The following is a 23,431-nucleotide window of genomic DNA, read 5'->3' as shown; positions in this document are numbered from 1 at the left end:
GGTAAGGGCGTGTGATCTCCCCCTCCTCCCTGCTGATGCCTGGTCCATTGCTGCCCGCCGGGCCCAGCAGATCCTCCTGTCCTGTGCTCCTCCTGTTAGAATGCCACTTGCAAAATGGCCGCCGCCTAACAGCAGACCGTTATTTAGGATTCAAGAGGAGGTCGTCTCAGTTACCCATCCACCATCAACTTATCTCCAAAAGAGCTTAATAACCATCTGCTCTGCTGTGAGGAGGTGACCGCTGCGTTGATAGACTATAGCCTCGATCTGCCACTCTATGACTTCACCCAGTGTTATACACACAGGGCCTTATTCTGGTTGGTGCGGCCGGGCCGTACGCGTACGTTCCGGGGTTTTTCATGATCTGCGCATGCGTACAATCGCCAATGCGCAGGCGCGAACACTCCACAACGCTTACGGACGGGTCTCTCCGTGCGAAAAAACCTGTATGCGAGAGTACGGGCATTGGGGGCGGCATAGGGGCGTGATGAGGGGAGCGGCCGAAATAATGAGGGAAAATGGGCGTAAATATGGGCGTACACGGGGGTGTGCACCAAAAATGAACGGTGCTACTACCGCACGATCGGCTAAAGCACCGTTCATTTCGGACACAAAACAGGCGGCCGCCAACCGCCAGCTCAGACCACCCCTACAGATACCGCATGCCAGCGTGCGCCTGGGTTTGCTAATTTACGCTGATTACTACTCAAACACATACACCTGAATGTAATAAGCAATGCTGCAGTCTATTAAGTCAAAACCATGATTTCACTACCTGCAAGCCACACACAGCACTCAAACACATTGGAAGCTTGTCTTTCTATACTTCTCTACATTTAAAGGTTTGTTTAATTTAAGGTAAGAATCTTTTTAAGACCTGCTTATATATGCTAAGGTAGGTATTTGTTAAACAGTTATACACATTCACTACGTGCTTTCATAGACTTTACACAGTAGCACACTCAATCTACACAAGTCGACATGTGTCAACGTGTTCACTCTAATACAAACATAGGTTTTGTATTTATGATACAATAACATAAACCACATCTAACACCTACAAAGGATGTTTCAGCAATGTTTTAAGCCCATGCCCACTATTTTGCACACAATCTTCAATTGAGTTAATAGAAAACAATAATTGAATAACAATTAGAATAATTAATTAATTGTCAGAATTCTAGTTGAAAGGCAAGATTTGCAGGTCCATATATGTGAAGGGTATGCCAGCGTGCACGGACGTACGCTCACTCTCACGAGCGGTGACATAAGCTGAGTTTTCTATTGAAAACAATAGGGACCCGTCCGTACAAGCTGGCGTACGCTCAGATAGCCGCAAGAAGTCGGCGGGAAGACGGACGAGAGACGTCCATAAATGGTGGCGTACGCTCTGTTGTACGCCAGTTGTCGGAGTCTAAGGGCTGGTCCGTCCGTGTACGTTGGCGTACGCTCAATTGTACGCCACTCCCCTTAGGCGTACATATGCGGCTGATTTGTGGGTGGACTTAACCCCAACGGCCGCGTACGGAGAGCGTACGTTAAAATGGAACGTACGCACGTTTGGCCGCACCGATCAGAATAACCTCCACAGTCACAGAGTGACAGATCTGGGACAATATATAGGAGATAGCTAAAATAAAGGAAGCAATAGACACTAAAAGTCTGCTATTCCAGAAACAACATTTGCTATTTTTTTATATTACAGAGGATGTATTTGGCATGGCTTCAATTTTGTCTACACACTTGTTTAACCCTTTGAGTGCCAATGGAATTTGTCAAAATAGGTGTGCAAATTGCCAAGCAATCCTTTTTGTTAAACACAACACTCTTTGCATCATTTTGCTTGTTCCAGGTTCACTTTAATTTCTTCCACATAAAAATAGTTTTATCCACTTCTTAGTATTCTGTTCTCATTAGTAAGATTTGCAGTTCCAACTAGTAATATAAATTACTTTTACTGCCAAGTGTATACAACTGGAGCACAGAAAATGACTGAGGGCCTTATTTTGGTTCATTCTTTCTGACAAAATCCTTCTTAGATGGACAAAACCATGTGCACTGCAGGGGGGCAGATGTAACATGTGCAGAGAGAATTAGATTTGGGTGAGTAATTTTGTTTCTGTGCAGGGAAAATACTGACTGCTTTATTTTACACTGCAATATAGATCTCACTTTGAAGTAAAACCCCACCCAAATCTAATTCTCTCTGCACATGTTACATCTGCCCCACCTGCAGTGAACATGGTTTTGCCCATCTAAGAAGGATTTTGTCAGAAAGAATGAACCAAAATAAGGCCCTAAATGTGTTTACTTATGCTTATGTTCAATGTAGTAAACCGGTTTCAAGTGGTAAACACAATCAATAGCCATTACTCCCACTGATTATTACTAAAACTTATGCAGTGTACACACAGAATGATTTGACATTCAACTTTGACTATATAGTCAAAATCGAATCGGGATCGCATAGACATCAAATTGGGATAGAACCTGTTTTTAAGATTTCTGTCCCAACTATCACCTTTCTCCGGACCTAAGCAGCACATCCCCCTCACTACCTCAGGACCCCTCCAGACTTTAAACTGTGCTCCTTTAATGTGAAGGGGCTCAACAGAAGAGATCCACTCTTTTACGTGAGCTTAGGCATGAACACGTAGAGATCGCCTTTATACTGGGTGGTGACTTTAACTGGTCTCTAGACCCTGCTTTGGATTGTACACCCTCGACCAACTCATCCGTGACCACAGAAACCACCATAGACTTCTTCACGAATTATAAACGTATAGACCTTTGGTGAATCCACCACTCTACAGTAATAGACTACACTTTTTTCTCAGACCCACATAATATGTATTCCGGACTGGATTACTTCTTGGTAGATCATAAATTCCTACAATTTTTTCCCTGTAGCTCAATTGGCCAAATCACTTGGTCAGATCAAGCACCTGTTTTTGCCTCAATTAAAATGTCTCCAATTACGGCTAAACCCTGGGCCTGGAGATTTAACTCCTCGTCCCTTCGGGATCGGCGAATCACAGCAGAGCTCAAATTTGCGATAACAAACTACATTGAACTTAACAACACCCCTGATGTCGGAGCAATGACTATCTGGGAGGCTCACAAATATGTCATCCAAGGCAAGTGCATACAATTAGGATCACAGCTTAAAAAAGAAAAAATGGCACAGAGACAACTCCTCCTCAAACGCATCATATCCTTAGAATCTCAAGTATTGCATGACCTAACTGAAGCCAGACATGCTTTGGGAAAATGCCTAAGTGATACTTCCAAGAGGGACCTGGGTAAATGCAGACACAAATATTATTTATGGGGCAACAAGTCTGGCGCCATGCTAGCCCGTGCTCTCCGTGCTCAAAGACTACAGTCTTATGTACATTCAGTACAGAACTCCCGCAGAGATATGGTTTATACACTCCCTCCGATAGCAGAATAGTTCCAACACTACTACTCCACCCTCTACAACTTGAGAATCACCCTTGTCAGACCCAAAGTCACTGATCAAGAATTACTTAAATGGAATTAATTTCCCCAAATTGTCAGAAGGAGACAACCCTTTATGATGGAGGAACTCAAAGCAGCCCTAGCGGCCACCCAATAGGAAAAAGCCTTGGCCCAGACGGCATACCTGTCTGTTACTATAAAGCATTTTGGTCATCTTTACTCCCCTTGTTTCTGAAGGCCTGCAATTCCATAACTATAGATTCTGGTTTCAAACCGACTGGACCCGTTTCTCCCTGGTGTGGTACATGGAGACCAGGTGGGCTTTGTCCCTGGTCGAGAGGCTAAAGACAATACATCCAAAATTATTGATCTTATACATGGCGCCAGAGCTGGTGCTGCCCACGTGGTCTTCCTGTCCACCGATGCCGAGAAGGCCTTCAACGGAGTTGATTGGGACTTTATTGAAGGGGTCCTTAGTCATTTAGGTTTAGGTCCTACTTGTCTTCAGCATATACTGGCGTTATATAGCTCCCCTATGGCAAAGGTTAGAGTAAACGGAACCTTCTCCAACCCTTTTAAAATAAAAAAAAGGGACGAGACAAGGCTGCCCTCTCTCCGCGCTAATTTTTGTGCTTTGCATGGAAGCCCTGGCCTGAGCAATTAGAGCCAACCGAAATATCCATGGCATAAAAGTAGGGGCTCATGACTACAAACTAGCTTTGTACGCCGACGATCTGCTGGCCACTATCTCCGACCCAGTCACCTCTCTCCCAGCGATTACGTCCGAATTCACTAGATTCAGCACCCTTTCAAACTTCAAAATTAATTACACAAAATCTATTGCTTTTGTAAAAGGATGGAATCCTTTTTATAGGATTTGCGCTCGTGGGTAGGAGCAGCCTGATTGGGAAGCTTTAGTTGGGTATATATGTTGTGCAGATGCACAGCATTGATCAGGCGCTAGGGGGGGATGGGATAGGAAAACAATAAGGGGCAGACCGTGAGACAATTGGGGTAGGGATCACGCGGGGGGGGGGTTAGTTTATGAGATTGGGACGAAAAGGTAGAGATAAAGAGAAGTAGTAATGCAATTCAATGAGAAGGGTTATAAATAAAGATAAATAGAAAAAAATGAAAAAAATGAAAAAAAAAAATATAAATAAAAATAATTAGAAAAATAAATAAAAATAATAATAAAAATAAAATAAAATAAAAGTTGACCAAATATGTTTACACTCTTTATGTGAGTAGGTAGAAGCAGTCCAGGTTTTACTGAGGTTGAATAAGCTTGCCCTGCACTATTCTGACGGCTATGCCACTTGCTGCGGCTTTGCAAACTTACGACGGGACTCCGGAGCGTACAGCTGGTGACGTCACCTGCCGGCTTCTTCGTTTGCGGCTCTGCAGTATCGTCTGGCAGGGGGTTGCTTCTCCTCTTCTGCTGGGGGGCTTCTTGTGCTTTACCCAACGCGTTTCACACGCAAAGTCATCCTTGACAAAGCACCTTGCGTGTGAAAGTGTGTAAGTTTGCAAAGCCGCAGCAAGCGGCATAGCCGTCAGAATAGTGCAGGGCAAGCTTATTCAACCTCCCTAAAACCTGGACTGCTTCTACCTACTCACATAAAGAGTGTAAACATATTTGGTCAACTTTTATTTTATTTTATTATTATTTTTATTTTTATTTATTTTTCTAATTATTTTTATTTATTTTTTTTTTCATTTTTTTCATTTTTTTCTATTTATCTTTATTTATAACCCTTCTCATTGAATTGCATTACTACTTCTCTTTATCTCTACCTTTTCGTCCCAATCTCATAAACTAACCCCCCCCACGTGATCCCTACCCCAATTGTCTCACGGGGCCTTATTTTGGTTCATTCTTTCTGACAAAATCCTTCTTAGATGGGCAAAATCATGTGCACTGCGGGTGGGGCAGATGTAACATGTGCAGAGAGAATTAGATTTGGGTGGGGTTTTACTTCAAAGTGAGATCTATATTGCAGTGTAAAAATAAAGCAGTCAGCATTTTCCCTGCACAGAAACAAAATTACTCACCAAAATCTAATTCACTCTGCACATGTTACATCTGCCCCCCCTGCAGTGCACATGGTTTTGTCCATCTAAGAAGGATTTTGTCAGAAAGAATGAACCAAAATAAGGCCCACGGTCTGCCCCTTATTGTTTTCCTATCCCATCCCCCCCAGCGCCTGATCAATGCTGTGCATCTGCACAACATATATACCCAACAAAATCTATTGCGTTAAACATAACCACCCCGCCTCATTTCATAGAAGGGATTTGTGGATCCTTTACATTCACCTGGCACCCTACACACTTTAAGTACCTAGGGGTTCTTCTGACACGCAACATAGCAGACCTTTATAGACTCTACCTTCTTCAATTATTACATAAACTTAAGACTGATCTTAACAAGTGGTCAACCCTCAATCTGGTCTGGATGGGCAGAGTTAATACTGTTAAAATGAATGTACTACCGAAGGTCCTGTACCTCCTGCAGGCTCTGCCCATTGCCATACCGGTAGCCTTCTTCAGGGAGCTTCAAGCTGCAGCAGGCCAATTTATTTGGAGTACGAAGGGACATAGACTGGCTGAATCAATCTAACCTTAGACCCAACTCTGAGTTGCTGGAAAAAGTATAGACACACAATAACCTTCAACCCAAAATTCTCTCTTCCCATGCCTTTACAGTATCACCCAAACTTACCACCAAACTCACTCTCCCTAACATCCCTCTCTATTTGTGCCAAGGCTGGCCTTTCTAGATTGTCCCACCTAATAGGTCCCATAGCACTCTGATCCTTTACTAAACTGACTCAGAATTATGACCTACCCTCCAGCTGCTTTTGGGCATACTTACAAATAAGACACCTCATAACCTCCTCGCCCACACGCACCATAGGATGGACACCCACCCCCTTTGAAAAGTTATGCCTCGCTGATTCAATACCCAGACATCTACTTTCACAACTATACCAACTCTGTTTGGCCAGTCTTCCCCTGAAGCATGAATTTACAGAGGAACAGTGGTCTCACACATTTCGATACACTTTAGCCAGCTCAACCTCCATTCAGGTCTTAGAAAACCAATACAAAAAAATGTCCAGGTGGTACCGCTGCCCTGAACACGTGCACAGAATGATTCCATCCATTTTGGCCTTATGCTGGAGATGCAAACAATCACCAGGCACTCCCCTCCATATACGGTGGCATTGCAGTGTGCTGACTGTTTTTTGGCAGCATGTTCACAAAATCACCCCAGGGACCTTACCGTGTATCCAGTCCCAAAAACTCTCGAATTTTGGCTCCTCAGCTTGATGGACATGCCACTTTCCCAATATAAAAACTTGCTATTGCGGCACTTAGTAAACGCAGCAAGGGCCACTATCCCCTGCTTTTGTAGGACACTCACGCAACACCCTATATCCACAGAGAGTGGATTTCCATATGAGCATGGAAGACCTCACCTATACTTCGCACACATCACCCTCGAAGTTCACCACTACCTGGGCGACATGGCTCACCTTTAAAGAATTTCCACTCTACAAATCCTATATGACACAGAATTTGACACACTAGTGCCACGATGACGGACCCCCCCCCCTTACCCTCTCCCTCACCATTCAAATACTCCCCTCGTTTGTCCTCTGTGTTCTCCCTCTGCTTATTCGTTAAACTCTAACTGCATTTCCTACTATACTTGTGATCAATTGGTTACTGCACCAAAGTAAATATATACTATCTCAGATTTGCACGATATTGTGTAACCACTGTTATTTTCTTGTATACTCAATGATGCTTTAATAACCAATAAAAACTAGTTTCCAAAAAATATAAGATATACACAATAGAAAAACAAATACAATAAAGAATTAATTAATGTGAAAAACCTTGTACGGGGAATAGCAAGGAAGTGATTGTAAGGTCAAACTGGTTTTCACTAGTATTAAAATATTACATCCTTTGTAGGAGAAAATCCTGTCATTGGTCATGTGCATTTGTCTATGTGAGAACAGCATATGATGGGGGGTTATTCTAGTTCATTCTTTCTGACAAAATCCTTCTTAGATGGCCAAAACCATGTGCACTGCGGTGGGGCAGATGTTACTTGTGCAGAGAGAATTAGATTTGGGTGGGGTTTTTCTTCAAAGTGAGATCTATATTGCAGTGTAAAATCATGCAGTCAGTATTTTCCCTGCACAGAAACAAAAAAACTCACCCAAATCTAATTCTCTCTGCACATGTTACATCTGCCCCACCTGCAGTGCACATGGTTTTGTCCATCTAAGAAGGATTTTGTCAGAAAAGAATGAACTAGAAGTAAATAATTATGTGGATCTTGCTGAATCTCACTGTCAAACACCAGTATCACAAGGAAGTGCTTTATCACACTTACCCCACTGTAGTGAAAGGTGGCAAAAGAAATGAATGTAAAAAATATAATGTGTGGTAAATTAGTGTAGAGACACATATTGGCCCTTATTCTGGTTCACTCGCAAAGGCAACTTCCTTCGCAAATGGACAAAACCATGTGCACTGTAGGTGGGGCAGATGTAACTTGTGCAAAAAGAATTAGATTTGGGTAAGTTATTTTGTGGCCAAGAGAAATGGTGAAGTATTTCATAATATATTGGATTAACACTGTGGAGTAACCAATTGATTAGGCGATTTAGAATACAGAAGGTACAATTTGGGTAGCACAATTGGAGCCCACCCCAATACAGCTTTTTCAAATATGACCCAGCTGTGAACCCTTCTATAATAACCTCTAAGTAGAAGTCTAGCTCTCACATTGGTTGATATAGAATTCAATTTTCTTGCACATATTTATTTACATATTAATGAATTTGTCTGTTTTACATTCCAATAATATCTATCCACACACAAGATGACTGCAGGTAATGCACTCAGCAAAGTCTCTACATTGTTAAGTGTACAGAATCCTTCACCGCTACCGTTTCTTGGAGGATATTTTATTTAGTTCTTGTGAACATTTTATGTTCCTTTAAACCTTATTTTGTTATAACTTCCACTTCCTTATTATTAAATTTTGTACAGGTCAGCACAACCTAAAGTAAAAATACATTTTAGTAAAAAAGATTGTAAGCACAATGCAGTCAATACATGAACAGTAATTTGGCACCAATTATTAATTGCTCATGTCTGACCACTATGAAGTAACTAAACTACTACTACTACTACTAAACTACTACTACTACTACTACTACTACTACTGATACTACTACTACTACAAAGCCCGTCGAAATGTCAGCTTCTGCAAAGTACTTTAACTTTGAGCTGTGCCAGTTTTTAGCCCACACACTCTCCACCCCACCCCACCCCACCTCAAAGCTCCCTCTATCCATATCCAGAAAGTTTAAACCATATCAGTGTCCCTGCTAAAATTGCTTTTACTTTCTGTTATGACATCTGTTAGCATACAAAAAGAGTAATTTGGTCTGTAAAGTGGCCTCTAGTGGTCACTGGCAGTACTCCACCTCAGAGGTGTGAAGTAGTTGGCCTTTTATTTATAAAGATTGTGTATCTGTGTATTATCACAGCACCAGCCTACGCTATGTAGTCAGTGTAGACCAATGGCTGCCTAGCGTAGTCAGCATAGTGTCCCCGCGGCAGCCCTGCATAGTTAGCATAGTGTCCCAGTCAAAGTACTGTCCCCACGAGCTGCAGCTCTGTCTCTGGTGTCTCTGGCAAGCCTAGTGAGCGCCTCTCACATAGAGCCGGTAAACGCCAGATCCCCTGCAGGGGCGGACGCCGGCGAAGAGGCGATCATGCGGGCACCAGCATCTCAGACGCTAGTGCGTCTCAGTAATTCTTGCGGCAGGGTACGGCAACCCTGCCCGTGTCCGCTTCAGGGAGACGGACAGGGTTAGGTATTCGATAGCACTTGTGGCTCATGCACAAAGGGGGGTACAGTGCGCAAGTGCATCTCATGCACAAAAAGGACGCATTGACCAGTGCTCCAGGTTACATACTGGCAAATGCCATTTCAAACCCCCACTATCTACACCAGCCGGAAGTGTGGCAAGCAGACGTGGTACGCGTCCTCCCGACCTGTTCATACCCCCACTATCCACGCCGGCGTGGAGTTGATTTTCAATAAAGTGTTGCAAGCGCAGCGAGCCACCGAGCCCGAAGCATGACAAGCGGATGCGGATTACACATCAAATAATCCGCGTGCACTCACCACACTTCGGGCTCGGTGGCGAGCTACGCTCACCATACTTTAGAAAATCAATTCCACGCCGACGTGGATAGTGGGGGTATGAACAGGTCAGGAGGACGCGTACCGCATGCGCTCGCCACGCTTCAGTGCTGGAGTGGATAGTGGGAGTGTTTTAGGAACACATTCACACCTGTCATGTCAGGCAGGTTAAAATGGTCAATGGTTCCAACACAATGTAATAATCACTGACTGATTACGCTAACCGTGTAAAGCTGACTGACTACGATAACTACGTAAGCTCCGGCTGATGCTGACTACGCTGGCTGCGGGAACACTATGCTGATTCTGACAGGAACAATATGCTAACTACGTAACAGGCACAGTGATAATACACAAGTACCAAAGATTGTTTCCTAGGATCTACTAACGGTCTTTACTAGTACCCATTAAGATATAAAACCCTTAGTAAAAGAGAAGACAACAGTGCCTTAACAGTAGCTAGAAAGTAAATAAAAAACTTATCCAGCTTTTTTATGTTTAATACACATTTCCTATTTGAAGCATTAGACCATGGGTGGCCAAACCTGTCCTCAAGATCTACCAACAGTTCATGTTTTTCAGGCAACCTGTGGATCTATAGTAGGAATGAATGCGTCAGGTTTGAAATGTGACAGTTAGTAATGACTACAGCTGTGCACCAGCTAGGCGACTTGGAAATGTGGACTGTTGGTAGATCTCGAGGACAGGATTGGCCACCCCTGCATTAGACCATAGTCCTTGGTAATATACTGTACTAATGATAAAGGACAACACCCAGAGTACTGAATTGAATGACATTAAAGAGGGATTAGTATCTTTATATAACATAACAAGATTATGTTACCAATGGAAGTTCCAGCAGTTGTAAAAATACTAATCCCTCTTTATTTTCATTCAATTCAGTACTCTGGGTTCCACAGCAGCTTAAAGGTCTGGGGGTCACTGTATTGAAACCAACAGCTTCGAAAACTGGTTCCAAACAGGTGAGTAGTGATGGATTAATCTGGCCTATTTTGTTGCTGGTCCCACCTACATTTCAATTAGGGCCGCCCACGTTAGGCAACTTCTAGAAATGTTTCCAGTTTCTATTAGTTGGGAATCCGCCCCTGGTTGTGATACTACTTGAAGCAGGAGCTAACTTATGCCAAAGTACGTATGAGTATAGAACAGACTGCTATCACAAATGCTGATATTATTATTATTATTATTATTATTATTATTATTATTAGCAGCTGATTGGTTAGTCATTGATCACTCTCAATTTTATCACTTTTCAAAGTTTAGTACATCTGGCCCACAAAGCGGGCTAAGCTTAATTAGTTAGTGAAAGTGCATTTTTCTGGTTTATTTAAATTGAGAGATTACATGAATATGTTAATAGGCTGATAACGATGGGTCGGTACCTTAAGATGGCAGCAACATCCAAAAAGTTCTCATTTTATTTTAAAATAGCAACACAGCCTTTCACAAGATTTCCATTGATGTATTATTTAGCTGTGTATGAAATGTCTGCTTTATGTGCGAGTTGTCTAATGAATTTTGGAAGCGAGTTAATAATTTAAATGCACAACATCTACTGTGGCCATGAATGAAAAGGCTTTTCTTAGAGCATTAATTTGCTTAGAAGTAGGAGACAGGCAATAAATTATACATATCAACATTTTAAAGTAAAAGAATTTCGTATTTCCATTGTGGTTTGCTTGCTTTTGTGATACTTTCTTCATTGTTAAAACAATTATTGGTGCCTACATTTATACTATACAGAGTTTACGCCAGCCTTTCCATTATATTAGTTTTTCATGTCTTTTGGGTGTCTTTTTCGACACAAGTATAAGTGTACCGCAATTTTTTTAAATCAATACTCACAAATATAATAGGTGCAATTTTTTGTTAGATAAAGTCAGAAACCACATTTTGGTAATAGATGCGATTTCTGGCTATTTTTTAACATGTATGTATGTTTGCGTGTATGAATAGGCGTGTTTGCATGTACTGTATGTAATAAAGCTGTACTGTTGTGGGTGTACGTGTTTAATTATTGTGACATTGGTTATGCAGTATGACTACAAATCTACAAATCCCAGTGGGACCTTTAATGCCCTGCGTGCTGGGACTTGTGGTTGGCCAAGTTCCTGCATGCGGGAGAAAGGCTTGCTGGGACTTGTTGTTCCACAACACAGCCCGATGTTAAATGTTTATTCTATTTTTTTCAACAATATTATCAGCCACTGCCCAGGGATACCAGGGACAGCCCCAGGCTTCAGCCCTGGAAGGGTTAAGCATGGGGGGGCAACCCTTTGTTGGGGGCCCCCACTCCCCCAGGTACTCCATCCATGGTATTCATGTGATTGCTGGGGGACCTTGCATAAAAAGTGTCCCCCTGCTGTGGCATAACACTTTTAGAACCAGGAACGGTCCAGAACTCCATGCTGGTTTCTTAAAGACGGGGGAACCCCATCACTTTCCCCCCCATATTTGGGAAGCCAGGACCAGCTCAGATAAGCAGATGCTGGGGAAATCAAAAGACATGATGGTTGGAATGTTTTCAGGTGTTCTGATGGTCTAATGGATGTGATCTGATGGATGTGATCTGATGGATGTGATCTGAAAAAATCCGGACTTTATCTAGTGGCCACTGGTGCACAAAGGACTTGAATTCTTCTTTAGAAGAGAGGAGCCTCTATGTACTTATAGGATACTTTATTACTGAATGCTTGTAATGAGTGGCATTTTTACAGCAGAATATGATGGGTTTTATACAATGCAATATATTGAATTAATCTTAACAAACTGAATATTGCATATTAGTCATTTGCATGTAAAACAAATGAAACCATCTGAAATGTTAACCTTATTAGACCTCTTACCTCTCAGCCTGTTAATAGTCAATCTCCCGTCACTGTGTTGGTTTCCAATAGTAAAGAGCCAGAGGTTATGCTGGCAGTAAGTAAATAGATGTTACTAAACATGAAAGTTCAAGAATAACAATGATTAATTAACATAAAGCACACAAAGAAAACATCAGCGTTCAGCTTAATATGATCATACTGGGAAACCAAGTTCTATATGCTGTAAAGCATAGTTACAAAAAACACAGCACAATTAAATTAACGAAATTATCGCTGACAGTCGGCCATAGTAATAACTAATGTATTTACTCTGTTTTTATATTAGTATCATCATTATTATTGCTGGAAAAAAGATTTACAGTGGCTATGCAAAGGTTTACATGCAGATAACCGGCCAGTATCCTGAAGGAGGGTATCCCAACATGGGTCAGGTATGAATACTCACCTTTTCCCTGCCCCTACTAACCCTTTCTCCCTGCAGCCTAACCCTAACTTTTACTCCATGCAGCCTGAACCTATTTATTTATTTATTTATTAACAGTTTCTTATATAGCGCACACAGATTCCGCAGCGCTTTACAGAGTATAGTTGAACATTCACATCAGTCCCTGCCCCAGTGGAGCTTACAATCTATATTCCCTACCACATGCACACGCACACACAGACATTATAGGTTTTTTTTTTTTTTTTTTTTGGAATCCAATTAACCTACCAGTATATTTTTGGATTGTGGGAGGAAACCGGAGTACCCGGAGTAAACCCACGCAAGTACGGGGAGAATATACAAACTCCGCACAGTTAGAGCCATGGTGGGAATCGAACCCATGACCTCAGCGCTGTGAGGCAGTAATGCTAACCATTACACCATCCGTACTGCCCAAACCTAACTCCAAACCTCTCTACTAGTGCCTAATCCTAACCCCTGTATCCCACCATCTAAACCTATCCCCACCGTCTGGCAGCCTAACCCTTATCCCCCCCCCCCCCCCCCCAGTCTAACCCTAACCCTCCTCCCCTGCAGTCTGACCAGTGTTAATTCTGTCAACTAAAATTGAGACTAAATCTGTTCATCGATGAAGATTTTTCTGTAACTAAAATGTAACGATAACAAAAATAGGATTTTTTTTTAATAATGAAAATGTTGACTAAATATTCATCCATGTTGTCTTGACTAAAATCTAAAATTGAGTAGATGAAAATGCTGTATAATTTTTGTCAGTACACCACATTTTTTGATGGATTGATTTTAAGGATTCTTTCATTAATAATACTGTATTTTATACAGTTTTTTACATCCTCTCTGGCCCTAGATTCACTTATATCCCTTTCACACCAGAAAATGCAGGGGCATAACCGGGAATTCACGGGTTGGCCCCTTTCACACTAGCCTAGATTCCTGGGTCGACCCAGGTCTAGTACTGGTGTGAATGTATGCCTGCCACACCCCGCAACAGCATCTGCCATCGCTACGGATATGTCGCACTGCTGGGCTGGCTGAGGATGGCTCCATCTGTATGACTAAATCAATGACTAAAATTAGACGAAAATGTTCATCAAGATCCACCGACTAAAACTTGACTAAGACACAATTCAAAAATTGGACTAAAATGTGACATTTCATTATGTCAAATTTTAGGAAAGTGACTAAGACTAAAACTAAATTGGAAATCCCTGACAAAATTAACACTGAGCCTGACCCTAACCAAAACCCTCCCTACTAGTGCCTAATCCTAACCCCTACATCCCACCACCTAAATCTATCCCCACCAAGGAGCCTTTAACCTCCCTCCCTCTGCAGCATAACCCGAAATTGTGCCTAATCCTAACCTCCCGTCCCCACTGTAAAACTAAACTGCCCTGCTTCCTCACCATTCAGCATCCAGACAATGGGTTCAGATGCCAGCATCATTAATGTCTGGATTCCGGCACTGGGCTCGGTATAGTGAACACAGCATCCAGACCACCGGGATGCTGGACATGTTCTGATTATGAATAGAAACTGTAATATATAATAATACTATAGTAAGTAATATTAACAGATGGGTGCACATGGAACAAAGCCTTGAATCTAGATCAGAAGGTTGATAAAGATCAGTGGAACAGCAGGCCTACATATAAGAAGAATGCAAAATTGGAAGAATATTTGGATTTGGTAAGGAATTACGGAAAAGATGAAAATCTAGAAGCTTTTGTAGAGTTGAAAACTGGGTAAGAGGAGTTGCTACTGGTAGCCTCCACAGTGTTATCTGGTAGATGCTTTTAGCATCCCCTTCATCCTATTAGTTAAAACAGGACACAAGTCAGTGTATATTCACATTGTGCAAAACTATTAGGTCACACAAGACTGTGGTTTGGTAGCATACGCCTGAGCTTGTTACCTGTTACTTCCCAGTTCTTGTCATGTACAGATGTAGACTGATCATACCCGCAACTATTCCCCAATATGACTGGACTGCCACAACTAGTGTACACATGGCTCTACAAAATGGGGAGGTCTGGGGGTTATAGAGACATTATCACACTATCACGGCCAGTACCCCGCTACACAATGCCCACATTATTGTCATTGTAAAGCGGTGGCTGGGCTGAAATGGCGTGATTCACTGTGTATCTCAAGTATGTAACACATTCAGTGAAACAACAGCTGGTCTGCACTCAAGCACTTTTGGAGAGTAACAACCTTTGCTTGGAGGCAAATCCTAAAGACTACAATCTAAATCACCTCTACATTAAATACCCAAGTCCACTTACATGCTTCATCTAGTCCAACAGGACTGGAATAGAAACAGGATTGATGACGTGACCATGTGGTCATCGTGCTTCTCTGGCAGACACTATTTAAAACTCTTCCACTTTCTCAATCCCACAACTGTCCACCCTTTTGATCCTTAAAGGAGAGGGGAATCATGATATACTGTACACTTTTGTAGAACATTTTGGAAATACAATAATTCTCATAGGGGCGCCAGCTTGGCCTGGCACAGGATTCCTCCCCATTTTAATAATAACCCACTGATGGGTACAGTAGAAAGTTGAGTCTAAGCATGAGTATCTTATTCTGACCAGAGTGCTAGCTCCAGCTACGAGTGTCAAAAAGCATTACTATGATATTAGACCTTTGGTGAGTTATAACTTGATTATGATTAAAAAGGCGATAACTCATTGTCCGCAAAAGAATGTCTGTGACCTCAAAATAACAGAGGTATCAAGAATCAGTCTTCAGTTTTGAATCCAGTTGTCATAAACAACATCTACAGCTTGGACCGGGACAATGACCAATTCTATTTGATCTTACCCTCCTCTGTATTTATCTTTTTATTATCATTTAAATGTTTTAGACCATATTAATTCCACAATTAATAGGAAATCTATATTTTATGCTAATATATTATGCATGCCATCATTGGTTTAAATTTACTAAAGCTTTTAAGGGGGTATTCAGAATGTGTCAATATTTCCAGATAGGGGAAATATCGTCACCTATTCAATTCTGTCAATGACTGCATTGAAGGGTGTCAGATGCAACATTTTTTAAAGTTGGATCTGTTTTGTAGGAAACGGACGTGTATTGTTGAATTCATGGCCGTTAATTGACTATCCACGGACTTCCCAACACCCGAAAGCCGGAACATTGAATTCCATCTGTCGAGTTACTCTCGGATCAAATGATAACAGCCCAGGATTCTGACTGCTGGGACCTTCCTGTCATGAACCTGACTTGTTTCACATTTGTTTTCTCTATTTCCAAGTGTTTCCAGGCGTGTCTGTGTCCATGCTGCTGCTGCAGCATCATCATCATCACATTTCTAACTCATTAATCACATCTGAGGATTCCTCTACCTCTACATAGGCTACTTCAGGTTGTCTGCATTCTTGGCTCCTCTGTGTTGAAGACCATCAGCTGATATGTTGGTTCCAATAGGTTACCTGCAAACTTTGACACTCCGACCATAGCACTTGATCACATGATCAAGGTATGCACAGGTGCTTCCTGAGTTAATTGATGCTGCGACTTGCAGCCAATCACAGACAAGCATGGGGGATATAAGTCAATACTCCAGCACTATCAAATCACCTCGATCAACTAGTCTGTTCCTTGAGTTGTCTCCAGAGTCAACGATCCAAGGCTCCAGACTAATTCCTGTTTATTGCTTCCAGTGCTACCTGAGCACCTGTGCTGCTGCTAGCAAATCTCCTGCTTAACCCTCCAGCTGCCAGACTCTCTTCTGCTTACCATCATGAGCTCCTGTGTAGAAGTCTGTGCTTTCCCAGGTCTCCACTAGCATGTATCATCATTTGCTCCCAGGCCGCATCACTATCGGCTTCCAGGCAGCATCACCTATCGGCTCCCAAGCTGCACCTCCAGTGCTCTCAGGCTTCCAGGCCTAGTACCTACCTCAGTTCCAGACTGACACCTATTACACCAGTACTCAAGTAAGCCATCACCATCGGTTCCCAGACTGATGAACTTCACCATCGATTACTATATTTCTCAAGACCTCCAGTTTACATTTCCATGTGGGTACTGCTTTCCTAGCATGGCACCCGTCTCATTGATTGTATACCTTAAGTTAAAGGTACTTAAGGCATACAATCAACACGATGGACTCAATTTTTTAACCTCATGGATCTTATGCATCCATAAGATGCAGGAGAACCATGAGATCCATGAGATAAAAAATCGTGAGCCCCCAATAACCATTGTTAACGCCACCAGCACTATCAACGCCAACCCAAAGCGTGGCGAGCGCAGCGAGCGCAGCGAGCCCGCGAGGGGCGGCGGTACGCATCCTCCGACCTTTTCATACCCCCACTATCCACTTCGGCGTGGAGCTGATTTTATATAGTGTGGCAAGCGCAGTGAGCCACCGAGCCCGAAGCGTGGCGAGGGGACGCGGACTACTTTACATGTATTCTGCGTCCCCTCGCTGGGCTCGCTACGCTTCGGGCTCGGTGGCTCGCTGCGCTCGCCACACTATATAAAATCAACTCCACGCCGACGTGGATAATGGGGGTATGAAGAGGTCGGAGGACGCGTACTGCCGCCCAGCGCGGGCTCGCTGCGCTCGCCACGCTTCGGGTTGGCGTCAATAGTGGGGTGGCGTTAACAATGGGGGGGCCATTTCACCCATGAGGGGGGGTTAGCAATTAGAATTGGGGTTTTGGGGCCTTTTTACATTGATTCCAATATAAAAATCTCGTCGATTGCGTCGATTGCATCATCTCATGCATCTTATGCCGCACAAACACATAAGATGCATGAGATGCTTGCAATGTAAAAATCTCGTCAATCTCGTTGATCGCGTCGATTGCATCATCTCATGCATCTTATGCCGCACAAACACATAAGATGCATGAGATGCTTGAGATATCAGCCCCACACATACAATCTAGATCGTGGGCGCCGTGCTAGGAAAGCAGTACCTCCATGTGTATCCAGTATCTCCAGTTTCTCAAGCATCTCAGTCCATAGTCAGCCTTATACAGAGGACCAGGGTAGGGGGCCGCAACCTGCTTGTTGGGTGCAGCAAAGACCAAAGACCCTTACAGGGTTCCCTGATAAAGACCACCGACAGGTTAGACCCTGCTTCAGTGTTCCTGATTACAGTTAACATTTTTTCCCAGCTGCTCCCTTATGCTACAGTCATTTTCAGTGGCTGCACGTAATTCCGCTTCCTAAGGTCACCTCACCTACCAGCTGCCAGGCCGTGTCACCTAAACGGCAAACCTTAAGGTACAATCCATTATTGTTGCATAGAGTAGATCGCCAGTTAGTGTAGTATGTTGAACTTTAATATTAGTATACACAGAATACCTGAGTAATCTAAAACTCAGAGTTTATATAGATTAAAAAGTATTGTATGTCATTATATTATAGAGTAAGAAATTCTGGTACTTGTTTCCTAGCACGGCCACAATCGCGGGCATCGTGTGCCTTAACTTTAAGGCACACGATGCCCGCGATGCCCGCGATTTCCTTTGAAAAAAGCACCACTCGGGTACATCGCGTCGGTCGTGTGCCTTAAGAAGGCACACGACGCGACCGACGCGATGCCCACGATTTCCCCATAGTCTTCAATGTTAAAATATTTTAACATTGAAGCCTATGCGCGCCCGACGCGATGCCCCCGATTTCTCCATAGGCTTCAATGTTAAAATATTTAACATTGAAGCCTATGCGATGGACCCGATTTGTCCATAGGCTTCAATGTTAAATTATTTTAACATTGAAACTGAGTCCATTTAACATAGTAAAAAATGGGAAAAGGGCCAATATGGGCCATTTCTCATTGGGTATGGCCCCGTTATATGTGGCCGCCACCCCCACGATTGACGCGATCCCGAAGCGTGGCGAGCGCAGCGGTGCGCGTCCTCCGACCTTTTCATTCCCCTACTATCCACGTCGGCGTGGAGTTGAGAATAGATTAGTGTGGCGAGCGCAGCGAGCCACCGAGCCCGAAGCATGGCGAGCGCAGCGAGCCCCGCGAGGGGATGCGGATACCTGTCAAGCCGGCGAGGGGAGTCCCTCGTGGCCTTGAAAGGTATCCGCGTCCCCTCGCAATATTTGGATAGACAGCCATCTATCGCTGTGCTCAAAGCTTTAGGGGTAAAGGCTACTTTGATACCACACTTTGTACTGGGTTACTGTAAACCTAACAAAGTGAATGCAAACCTTAAGATGGCCGACAGGCCTAAGATGGCCAACAGGCCTAACTGGGAGTGCAGGCAGGAGGCCTGAAACAAGAGGTGCAGGAATAAAGCCTGAATGGGGCACAGGCCTAGAGCCTGACTGTGGGAGTAGGTATTATTGCGTGCAGACACAGGGGCCAGAAGTAGGTGCAGGCACTGGGGCCTGAAGTGGGCAAAGGCACAGGGGCCTGAAGGGGGCACATGCCTGAGGCCTGGATGGAGGCACAGGCCGAGGGAGCCTGACTATTGTAGCACAGACCAAGAGGGCCTGAATACACCCACAGGCCTAATGCCCAAACACCTGGTGGTCTAGGGGGCATAAAGGTAGGTTGTGGCAGCCCATGGCCTACCTGTATCGTTGGAAGAGGCAAGGAGCTTTGTTGAGCTCTTTTGCTTTCCTCTGCTGTTCTCCTCTCCAGTCTTCAGCCGAGAAGTAAGCTTCAGTCTTTTTTGCGGTCCCCGGTCTAGTCAGATCGCTTAGAAAGAAGTCTAAAATCGATTTGTGTGTATGGGCCTTTAAATGTTGCTAATTTCCAAACACTTGAAATCAACTAATGGAGTCTACAGGAGCATGCATGGTCTTGTAAAAAAAAAAAAAAAATAAGTTTGGATGTATCAACATTAGACAGATGCAAAGAGTTTCTGAGACTTGCTGGACACCATGTCAACTCATCGGGAAGAGTCCTGTGTACATTCCAGCATAAAACTGTTATGTGTTATATGAATCAATAGTAAAAAGAAATGTCAGCTGTACCATAAAGCATGTTTGGATGAAAACTGTCATTGATTGTTTCGCTTCTTGAAGTCTTTCTTGACAATGGGGTGAGATATCAAACGTCAGAATGCTGGATGACAATTCTGCCTCATGAGAAGATCTACGGAAGATAATTGACGTCATTGTTTCAAATTTAGTGGGTTTTGCTATTTTGTGAAGGGTAGTGATGACTTGTATCTGTTCGATAAGATTAAGTTACTCCCTAGTCACAGGCTTTGTGGCTATACACATATAACAAATTATCATAAAACCTTGCCGATAACACCAGCTATTTGTTTACAGAATGATGATAAATGCCCAGGATATGGAATAAACATTCCATTCTTGTGAACCTTATGAAGATGGTTTTCTCAAACCTTTGTCAGTAAAACACAAGTGCAAATCCGGGGGGTATTCGGGGGCATCGATGTAACATCTGCAGAGAGGGTTAAATTTGGGTGTTATTTTGTTTCTGTGCAGGGTAAAACCCCACCCAAATCTAATTATCTCTGCACAAGTTACATCTGCCCCACCTGCAGTGCACATGGATTTGTCCATTTGAGAAGGATTTTGACTTTTTGAGTGAACCAGAATAAGGGCCTGTATCTGTATGTTTGATGCTGCTCTAGCCCTGCTCTCCCTTCCCAGAGCGAATGGCTTGGTGAGTGCACAAAATTGCACATGCGCAAACCCCGTACATTGGGTACAGTGACAAATTCGGCCCTAAGCATACGTGCATTTCCATGTGAGGGTATGTGTACGCTTACACGTCCTGTTGCATGCGGCTGCACGGATCAAAAATCATCGGGTGATTTTTTTTTTCCCGTTCACAGATAAAAGTCAGTCTAGACTGACTTTTATTTTGGCCAGAGATGGCGTCATGTGATAGAATCGATACAGGGGAACGCCCAGTGTTTTCATGGGGACACCCATAAAATGCTAGGCATTCCCCTGCGCAGACTCCCACCATCGTAAACGGGGCCAAAAGCAGGTCTGAATCAGGACCCTTGGCTGGATCTATGTTACCATGATGCGCACGGTCACGGATCCTCAGCTTTTTGTTTTTCGGTTTTGGCTAAACTACCCTTAACTGTTTTGGTTTGGATTCGGATTTGGTTTAGAAATTTTTGAATATTGATAGAAACAGCTAAAATCCTGTAATTTGGACATATTTTTGTTCCTGCCGTATCATGATAACATTAATTTCCAGAGACCATAGGCCAGATGCACTAAGCGTCAAATATGATAAAATAGAGATTGATAAACAACCAGCCAATCAGCTCCTGCTTGACATTTTTCAAACACACGTGACATGGCAGGTAGGAGTTGATTGGATGGCTGTTTATGGCTCTCCATTTTATCTGGCCCCTAGTAAGAGGGAGACGCAGTGGTGTAACTATTTATTGGGCGCCCCTCTGCCGGCAATTTGGGTGCCCCCCCCCCTAAAATAAAGCCCGCCCCCCCTTAAAATAAAGCCCGCCTCGCTACTTACCCCTCTGCTCGCCGCCGCCGCCGGGACCGCAGATTTACTTTTCTCTTGTCTGCGGTCCCGGCTCTCTTCCTGTCAGGCTTCTGTGCTTCTGTTAATAAAAATGGACCTCACAAAATGGCCGCTCCCTAACAGCAGACACTTTTTCAGGATGCTAGAGGGGGCGGCCATTTTGAGAGGTCCATTTTCATTTACAGAAGCCTGACAGGAGGACAGCCGGGACCACAGACAAGAGACAAGTAGATCTGCAGGCCCGGCGACGGCTGTGAACAGAGACGCTAGGATGGTCACGGCTCCCGGCGGCAGTGCAGCACATGATAGCCCCGCAGACTCCCGGCGCCCACACTTAATCAGCGCCTCCCCACGACCATGGTGTCTGCGGGGCTATTGTTATGCCACTGGGGAGACAGGATTCAAAGCATGGTGACATATGGATTGTATGAACAGATATATTTTTTTTATTTAGCTATTTCCTTTTTTTAACACAATTGTCCCACTTTATTTTAACATATTTTGCTGTTTCCCAATTTAGTGCTAATAATTATATTTTAATTTGAATAATAAAAAAATAATTTACATTTTATCAGCATCTATACAAGTGCACCAATGGTAGACAACCTCTTTTCACTTTGAGAAACCTGAATGATCGCTATAAGAAATTAGGTCGTTAAAACCACTAGGATGCGGCATTGCTTGCTGCTATCTGCCAAACCCTTTCCAGTCTTCCACCTGTCTTTTTTATTTATTATTTACTATTTTTTTATTTACTATAAGATTTATTATTTACTATTGCACACATTGACCCTCATTCTGGTTTACTTGCAAAAGCAAACTCATTCTTTAATGGACAAAACCATATACACTGCAGGTGGGGCTGATGTAACATGTGCAGAGAGAGTTACATTTGGGTGAGTTATTTTGTTTCTGTGCAGGGTAGATACTAACTGGTTTATTTTTACACTGCACAATAGGTGGGAACTTTACTAAAGAGAATTTGTAAAAAAATAGGTGTATTTGTATCCAGAAATACACTTATTTTTGACATTTACTATCCTGAAAATACAGCAATTCGTATTCGTATTGATAGCACATCAAGATGAATACGAATTGCCATATTTTCGGGATAGTAAATGTAAAAAATAAGTGTATTTCTGGATACAAATACACCTATTTTTTTACAAATTTCCTTTAGTAAATTTCCCCCTAGATATCAGTTTGAAGAACACACCCCACCCAAATCTAACTCTCTGCACATGTTACATCAGCCCCACCTGCAGTGCACTTGGTTTTGTCTATTAAAGAAAGAGTTTGCTTTTGTGAATGAACCAGAATCAGGCCCATTGTGTATAGTCATCATGTATACCAAGTTATATGTAAACTTTATATTATTATTATTATTTTATATTATTTTTAGAAACATCCAGGAGTTATTGGATTTGTATAATTAGTTATCTCTGGTGCAAAGGTCACTACATGTCATTGTGCCTTTCCTGATGAATGGCCACAGAATTCTAACATAATTTCTCGGAAGAGGACATTGTAAAATACTCAGGGATAGAAACCATGACTAAGTAGAAATACCTGTAGTGTGTATGAAGGAGAAGCAGAGGTGAATATAAAGGCAATATACTTTTATGGCTTCAAACATTGGAACCCAAACTTTGCTCCTACTCGACACACGAAGAGAGGATTGTTAACAGTGTAAAAAGATCACATGCTTCATTGTTGATAGGTTTATAGATATGTATTTAATATAGAGTTACGGCAAGGAGAAATTTTCCACCATAACTTTTCAACTTGATCACCCCATACATTAAAAAACAAGAAATAAGTTCCAGTGGCGTAATTTCGTCCCAGTTGCCCAGAGACAAGATACATATTGGTGCCCCCTTAATAGCTCAATCAGTATGGTGGTCATGGTTTCTGAGACAGGGTGACACTTGCAA

At 42.9% G+C, this 23,431-nt stretch overlaps 1 protein-coding gene and 1 long non-coding RNA gene across 2 annotated transcripts in view; one reads left to right on the top strand and one right to left on the bottom strand.

Moving 5' to 3' along the window:
- LOC146042463 (3-beta-hydroxysteroid sulfotransferase-like) overlaps positions 1-12,629 on the bottom strand; it is a 49,957-nt gene extending 37,328 nt beyond the window's left edge. Inside the window, exon 1 of the mRNA XM_083162455.1 lies at positions 12,571-12,629. The gene's annotated coding sequence lies outside the window, so the exon portion shown is untranslated. The remainder of the gene's footprint in view (positions 1-12,570) is intronic.
- Positions 10,820-17,290, top strand: LOC146042464 (uncharacterized). Its single transcript, XR_014463881.1, has 3 exons — positions 10,820-10,852; positions 12,878-12,983; positions 16,107-17,290. It is a non-coding gene; the product is annotated as an uncharacterized LOC146042464 (long non-coding RNA).
- Positions 17,291-23,431: the final 6,141 nt, after the last annotated feature.

This window comes from Crinia signifera, chromosome 19, assembly GCF_055691185.1.
Source record: "Crinia signifera chromosome 19, ASM5569118v1, whole genome shotgun sequence".
Classification (NCBI taxonomy): Eukaryota; Metazoa; Chordata; class Amphibia; order Anura; family Myobatrachidae; genus Crinia; species Crinia signifera.
Note: the sequence above shows the minus strand (reverse complement) of the source record. Positions and strands in the feature narration are given on the sequence as shown.